Source organism: Pinus tabuliformis, chromosome 5_1, assembly GCF_031772625.1.
Source record: "Pinus tabuliformis cultivar Carrire ecotype Pingquan chromosome 5_1, CPIR1, whole genome shotgun sequence".
NCBI lineage: Eukaryota > Viridiplantae > Streptophyta > Pinopsida > Pinales > Pinaceae > Pinus > Pinus tabuliformis.
This window is the reverse complement of record NC_142305.1, coordinates 851,224,870-851,232,562: the sequence shown is the minus strand read 5'-3', so window position 1 is coordinate 851,232,562 and position 7,693 is coordinate 851,224,870. Positions and strand designations below refer to the sequence as shown.

Below are 7,693 nucleotides of genomic sequence, written 5' to 3'. Positions count from 1 at the left end.
AACCTATCGAATTTCACTGCCTCTAACAGTGAATGTCCATTATGTTTTCCATGTATCTTTGCTTCAGAAGCATGTTAAATATGTTGATCATGTGATTGATTTGTCTATATTACAAGTGGAACCAAATGGATAATTATAGCCAGAGCCTTAGTGTATATTGCAGAAAAAGGTGCTCATGCTCCATAACCAAGAAATTGAGCAAGTTAAAGTGAAATGGAAGCACTTTGGGCCTAATGAAGGTATGTGGGAGATGGAGTATCAGATGCAGGCCATGTATCCTTCCTTGTTTGTGGGTTGAGGCAAAGCCACTTGACATAGTGGTTTGGTATTTGCTTATGGTGGTTTAGTATTTTCTTTTGGTGGTGTTAGACTCAGTCTAGTCAGTCTTCTGTCATAGTCGAATTCACCAAGGTTCATTTCTCGTCATTTGCAATCATCAAATACCAGTTTGGTCAGAAAGCATCATTTTATTCCTTGAGTCCATGGTTTTGTCTCCAGAAGTGTTCACTAATGCCTGTAGGCCAAAGAGAGCTTCAATAAGGTTTCGCTTCAAGATCCACATTATTAATAATGCTGAAGGACAGTTCTTCTTCAAAACTCTATTTTAAAGAAGAAATTATTAAGTTCGTTCAATACATGGTTGATAAGGTTTTACAGCTCTTCAGGTAGCCCTGCCCATCTTGCTAGGTTCAACAGCCCCTATCCCTGCAAAAGCACAAACAGATAGAACATCATCAGCACAAAGAGACAAAGCAAGAGCTACAGGGGTTGGAGCGGGATTTTTCAAAGCTAATCTAGTTATATCTCATATCAACAAGTGTATGACTGAAGCCCCTAGACAACATTAAGTACGAGAAAATTCATTTACTCAATACAGTACCAGTTTTCCTTTATTGAAGATGGACCTGCAGACAAAGCAAATGAAATACTATTGGAAATGAAGGGAACTTTTGGACCACATGATTGTAGGCTGCTATGTATTAATTCTTCACAATCAAATGAAGAGATCTTACCAGAAGATATCTGGACTCCTTTTGTTTCATCATCTTTGATAATTCATCATCTGACCATGTTCTAGGCCGCTGTTTCAACAGAAATGACTTGGAACAGATTAATGAATTCATGCAAGAATTTTCTGTAAAGAATATTATCCCATACATGGAGCAGAAAATACGCTCCTTGAATCAACAGGTTTCAGCAACAAGGAAGGGGTTGAAAAATCAGTTTAAAAACCTTTGGTGGCATAAGGGGAAGGATGATACTGCTGATGTTTCGAATGGGTCCATCTACACATTTAGTTTGATAGAGTCTCAGATCAGAATTTTGGGAGACTATGCCTTTATGTTGCGTGATTATGAACTTGCTCTTTCAAATTATCGATTGTTATCCTGTGACTACAAGATTGGCAAGGCTTGGAAGCATTATGCTGGTGTTCAGGGAATGATTGGACTTTCACTATTTATGCTGGATCAATCAAGAAAGGAAGCAGAGTATTCCATGGAAACAAATTTTACAACTTATCAGAAAATAGGTGCCTCAGGTCAGAGATATGCCACAAGATGTGCACTTTGGTGGTCGGAATTGCACAAAGCTAGGGGGCAATTCAAGGAGGTTGCCAATGTCTACTTTTGTATCTCTAGTGAGGAACCAAGCTTATGTGCACGTGTATTTCTGGAGCAGGCAGCCTACTGTTATCCGCGTGAAAATCCACACATGCTCGGGAAATTTGGATTCCATCTTGTCCTTGCAGGAAATCACTACACTATATGTGGACAGCGGAAACATGCCATTAGAGCATATATGTGTGTTCTTCCTGTATTTGAAGGCGATGGATGGAATTATATCAGAGACCATGTCCACTTTAATCTTGGAAGATGGTATGCTGTTATCAGGAAGTCAGAACTGACCATTCAACATTTAATGAGATTACTTGCATGTAGTCATCAATCAGCTATAACTCAGGAAATGTTTCTGGGAGATTTCCTGCGTGTTTTTGAGAGTGTTGGTAAAAAAGATGAAATGTTCAAACTGAAGTTGCCTGCCATTAATATGACATCACTGAGAATTCATTTTGAGGATCACCACACATATGCCTCTGCTGGAGCTATTATTTTACCAGAAAAGACATGGCAATATTTGGAGGAAGGATTAGTTCCATCGACATCCCCGACATCAAGTAACTGGTTATATTCTGCAGCAAGGTCTTCTTCCAAATCTTTGAAAGGAAAAGATAGCAATATTTGTATTTCTGAAGAGGCTATAAATGTGGAGCTTGAGTTTAAGAATCCTCTTCATATCCCTATTGATATATCTACAGTTTCCCTCATATGTGATTTCATTCCTGAAATGATGTCGGAGAATGTTGGTGTTGGTCATCATGGAGAAAAGGAAATTGGATCTGAAATTGCACTATCTAATCATAGCATCGATGAAGAAGGGAACATATATGATCATGGTGCTTCTTCATTGGTTTTAGCTGAGGAGGCTTTTAGTCTGAAAGGAGGTCAAAGTATGATGGCACATTTGAAAGTGACTCCTAAAATGGATGGTTTCCAACACACATTGACAGTTGATTTGTATACTCTGAGTTCTGTTCAATACAAATTCAGTCTGGCAAAGGTATGGTGCCCAAAATTATGCTTCCAGAAGACATTAGACTGTTGCAATTTAAAGCTTTCCATTCCTGGCATACCGAGATCTTTGTGCATATTAAGGTTGATATTCTTCCAAATCCATGGCTGGAGATTGTTAGTGTTCCGGATCAAACTTTCAATGATGGAGCAATCTGTCATGCTTACGATGAGAGCACAGCAAGTCAATCACAAATAAGTAATCAAACTATGGTGAATGAAGTTAGATTGTACATTGAGACTTTTATGAGTGAGATGACGAAATGGGAGAATGATTTGAAGCAACTTGGGACCAAAGTTAAAAAGCGTGAGGATGAATTGAGGAAATTAGAAACCAATTTAAGTGAAGTGAATAGTTTTCTGAGTGAGTTGGAAAGAGAGCTCAAAAAATGTACCTTTTCTTCAAAAAGTGATGGGAAGGAAAATTCAAACCCATATTCACACAGTGTTGAAGATACTTTAGAAGAAATAAATAGACAAGGAATCACTGCAGCTTCCCTCTGGCTTCACTTAAGTAGGGTGAATGTTCAATCAAGAAAACTCCCTATCATACAGGACGTGGTTGGAGTTGTTTCCTTGTTAGGGAAAGTAGAGGATGATGCCATCAGTCTGGCAGTATCTGAGTATGTGGGAAAGGAGAATATGCTCGCAATTGTCTGCAAGTCTCATGGAGGGGTTGAATCACTTGAACTGTATGATTGCTGTGGTAGCATAAGGATAGAAAGAGGTCTTCACAGGCTAGCAAGTGCCAAAAAAGCAAAAATTAATGAAAGTTTCCGTGTGATTTGCCTTGAGGACTTAAGGTCTTATGAGGGGGGATTCAATGTTGGTGATCCACAAAAGAAACTGATTATGGAGGACCTAAAATCATCAGATGGAATCCTCCCTGAAGGATATATGGGATATGCTGTAAATATGATAAAGTTGGATCACGAGGATCTATACCCTTCAACTTCGTCAGGGATTGAATTGAGAGGAACATTATTTTTTAATCTGTTCTCATATTTGCAAGTCTACAAAACAAGAAAGCACATGAATCAACCCATATCTTATATAAGAGACGGGGCTATCTCATTGGATGGAGGCATGCTGAGGAGAAAAGGTGTTATTGAATGTGGAAATAGGGACGAAGTTGTTGTGAGCTTTCTGACTACTTCAGCGAAAACATCGCTCTTTACCTCAGCAAAAGAAATGCCATCATGCTTTTAGGTGTGAGTTGATATTGAAGAAAAAATTGCAAATGAAGAATCACTAGAGTGAAGTCTATGAGTCTGCGTGGCACATTGGCTTAGAGCGCAGCGCACATAGGCCGCGCAGCACATTGGGCATTCCTCCACAGTGCATTTTTTGCACTGACGTGGCGCACTCACCAAGCGCGGCGCACTGGGAGTGAGCGCGGCGCACAGTGCCCTATTGCAACAATTATTAGACGCTTTGAGACTCACTTATCAGCTCCGAGTAGAACATTTATCAATGGACCCATACAATGTTATGCTAAATGAGATGTCAAGGAACATCTTCCTGGTCTCTTTTTCTGGTCGCCTTGCCTTGCAGATTTTTACAGAGATGCAAAATGATTTCTTGGTTAATTTTGTCTTCTGTAATACTATCCAGCGTTATATTTGCCCATTGAAAGTGTGCCAAAGACTAGTTCAACGGACACCTGTTCCACATGGGAATTCCACTTTTTACTGTAGCTCATATGATTTGAACACGGCCTATCAAGCTTTGCCCAATTGTAGAGCAAGTTCTTTGGGTTACGTCATATGTTTGCTTTAGTCAAGTTGCTTGGTTCGAGATCAATCCCTTGGCTTGTTTGGGCTCTTCTTGACTTGCTTACACACAAGATAACATCTCTTGAAGCGATGATTACTGAATTAAAAGGATCATTACCGAAATCCATGGGGCTTCCTCCATTTGACGGTGGAGTCGCAGGTTGTTTGAATGTTATACGAGAACAAGTAATGTGGGCTTCTAGTTCTCAAAAGAAAGGATAAATTCTCCATTGTTTGAAGGAGATTGGCAGCATTGTTTCCTGGATGAGTCTCCTTGATACAGTTTTGAGGGAACTTGAAACAACACAGTTTATTCAAGTGGCATCGCGGTTGGGTATAACCCCTGGAAATGATGGCCAGGCGCAGCGAATTTTGACTGAAGATGGTAACAATCCCATTATTCATTCTATATCAGCAATGTACAGACAGGAAGTGTTCTAGAATACACTCTTGCTTTCATGAGTGCAGCCTTGGACACGGTGCGTGATAAATGGGATCCAACTCCAAAGACAGGTTTCATCGATATTACTGCTTCAAGAGATTTCTATCGGATTTACAGTGGCCTTCAATTTGTATTTTGTGGAGAGCCGATTGAAGAGTCAATAGGAAATCAACAGCGGTTTGGTGATTCAGTTTCTTGGGGATTGGCTTCCAGCAACCAATCTTTCTCGTGGGTTGTGAGGTCAGATATAGTTCATGGTGAATCTTCCATATTACCTAAAGAGTTCATTGAGGAAACCAAGGATAGAGGTATGCTGGTGGGTTGGGCGCCTTAGATAAAGGTTCTGTCGCACCCATCTATGGGAGGATTTCTAACTCACAGCGGTTGGGTGTGCTAATGATGGACTGGCCCTTCTTTGTCGAGCATGAAACAAATGCTAAATTTATGTGTGAAGAGTGGGGAATAAGAATGCGGGTGAAGAAAATGGTGAAGAGAGAAGAGTTGGCCATACTGGTGAGGAATTTGATCAAAGGCGAAGAAGGAGATGAAATGAGGAAAAGAATTGGAAAACTGAAGGAAACTGCCAAGCGAGCAGTTAGTGAAGGAGGCTCTTCTAAGAACAACTCAGACAAGTTACTCCACCATATATTCCTGAGGGGAATGCATCAAATGATAGTCTAGAATGTTGAAGCCAACAATTAGTTAGAAGAGAAACATATAGGACGAAACAGGTAGTGGATAAAGCTGATCGGTTGCCTGCTTTTGGTGTTCGATTTGGTAATAGAGTAACTGGTAAATTGGAGTCATTTGCAAGCCGTGCCAGAATTGTTCATATCGACATATGTCCTGTAGAGAAAGATATATTTGTGACAACCGTCAGTGATCGCACTATTGTTTTATATGACCTTCGGATGGCATCACCTTTGAACAATACACAGACAAGGAATAATGCCAGAAACGTTTTAAGCATTTTCCAGAAATGAAACGCTTTTAGAGACATCGACACCTACCAAAAGCCCAAATTAAACAAAGACATCTATCATAGTAGAGAAATAGGAACATACGGTCTATTGTTGGACTTCAGTTATGATTCAAAATATCTACGCTACAGGTGTTGCCTCTTCGTGGGCTATCAAACAGTTTTCAAGTGTAACACTCCTTTTCTTCAGAATAGATGGTTGGCTTTTCATTTCTGTTAACAATGATTAAATAACCCCCCACTTTGGGTCGATCCATTTCCCACAGTAAAGCTTATTTATTGCATAAAAAATCATCTGTAAAGAGTTCTGAGTTCTGGCAAACAATGAGAGAGATGTGAAGGAAAACTTCACTGTACGGTTTTTTGACAGGGATTTAATGAAAAGATATAGCTTTGACTCCTAAGATTCTTGTGGTGTGAATTCAACATTTGTTTTTTCCTTTGTTTCATATGTAGCTTGTTATGTTTCCATTTCATTTCATAATCATTTCTAAATGAATACTTTTAAGTGAGAAAGGCAGAATCCAGTTTGCTGCTCTGCCTTGGGAAGGTATTCATTTTTTGTGTTTTCTTCTGTTTGATAAGGATTCATCTATTGCCCTTGTCAACCTCTCAACGTTCTTTTCATTCCATATAATGTCAAAATTGAATGCTAAATTTATTGCCTATCTTTCCTCCTGAGATAACCTGTGTCTCGGATTTAATTTCCCTTCTCATGGTATTCTCGATCCCACATTGCCCAAAAAACCCATTCATTTATCAAATTACCCCTTTCCTGTCCATTTACTAGCCTAAAATCAGTTCCCATTTTTAGTCATCTCGCACCCGATTGCTCATTTTATCGAGATTGACTAGAGAGAGCCCTCTCCTTCCCTCGTAGGGCTAGTTATGAGGCTGAGCTTGGTTTGATGTTGCCTCGAGTTTTTCCTTCTTCAACCTGAGGCAGATTCGAGTGCTAACATAGTGGCGACTCCACTGGGGAAGAAAATGGTTTACTTGTAGATTGTTTTGCCCCAGTACATATCTCAAGTTCAGAGCTGATTGTTGATGGTGAACAACGATCAGACATAAGAAGTCGGCTGAAATCATTCACCTTGCGACTCCATTCACTGAAGAATCCATGCAATCAGTCCTTCATGGTGACTCCACTGCTGAGGGATCAGTAGCTTTGAGATTTCTTAAGATGGATCGGATTGCAAGAAGATACGCTCCCATCAGCCGAGATCATATTCCAGGCTTTCCAAATAAAATACCCAAGGTAGATTGGTCAAAGAATTTGCCTGTGTTCAGAAATGTGGAAGGTAATGACGCTGCTCTTCATCTGGTGAAATTTCAAATTCATGTGCGTAGATTAAAGATCAATTTTCCTGAAGATTGTTTGATGAAAATGTCTATGGCTACTCTGGAAGACAAAGCCCGATCTTGGTATGAAAGTCTGCCACCTGCTTCTATTTATTGTCTAAAGGATTTTCATTCAATATTCCTTGAGAAGTATAAAGAATCTTATCCATCATTAAATTTAGTTTAGGATTGTTGCAAGCATGCTTATGGTTTTATTGAGATCCTTGAAAAATACTATGAAGATGATAATTTTATGGACGAAGAAATCATGGAAGCATTGTATGAAAATCCCTTTTAGCAGCGTAAAGACGATCATGAAATTTGCAGCATGATCAAGATTGTAGTACGGTGGAAGATGAAAGAATTCTGCATCTTGACAGTCAACATGAATTATATGAAATAGATCAGTAGGTTGAAGAGTTCCATATGGCTGAAGGTGATGAAAGAAAAAGTGTCGGTTCAGATCTGTCAATAGAAGAAGACGGCATGCAAGTAAGTTCAGTCCTAATTTCAGAATGTGATAATG

At 39.5% G+C, this 7,693-nt stretch overlaps 1 pseudogene; it reads left to right on the top strand.

Moving 5' to 3' along the window:
* The first annotated feature begins 233 nt into the window (after positions 1–233).
* LOC149167525 (uncharacterized) lies at positions 234–3,839 on the top strand (annotated as a pseudogene).
* Positions 3,840–7,693: the final 3,854 nt, after the last annotated feature.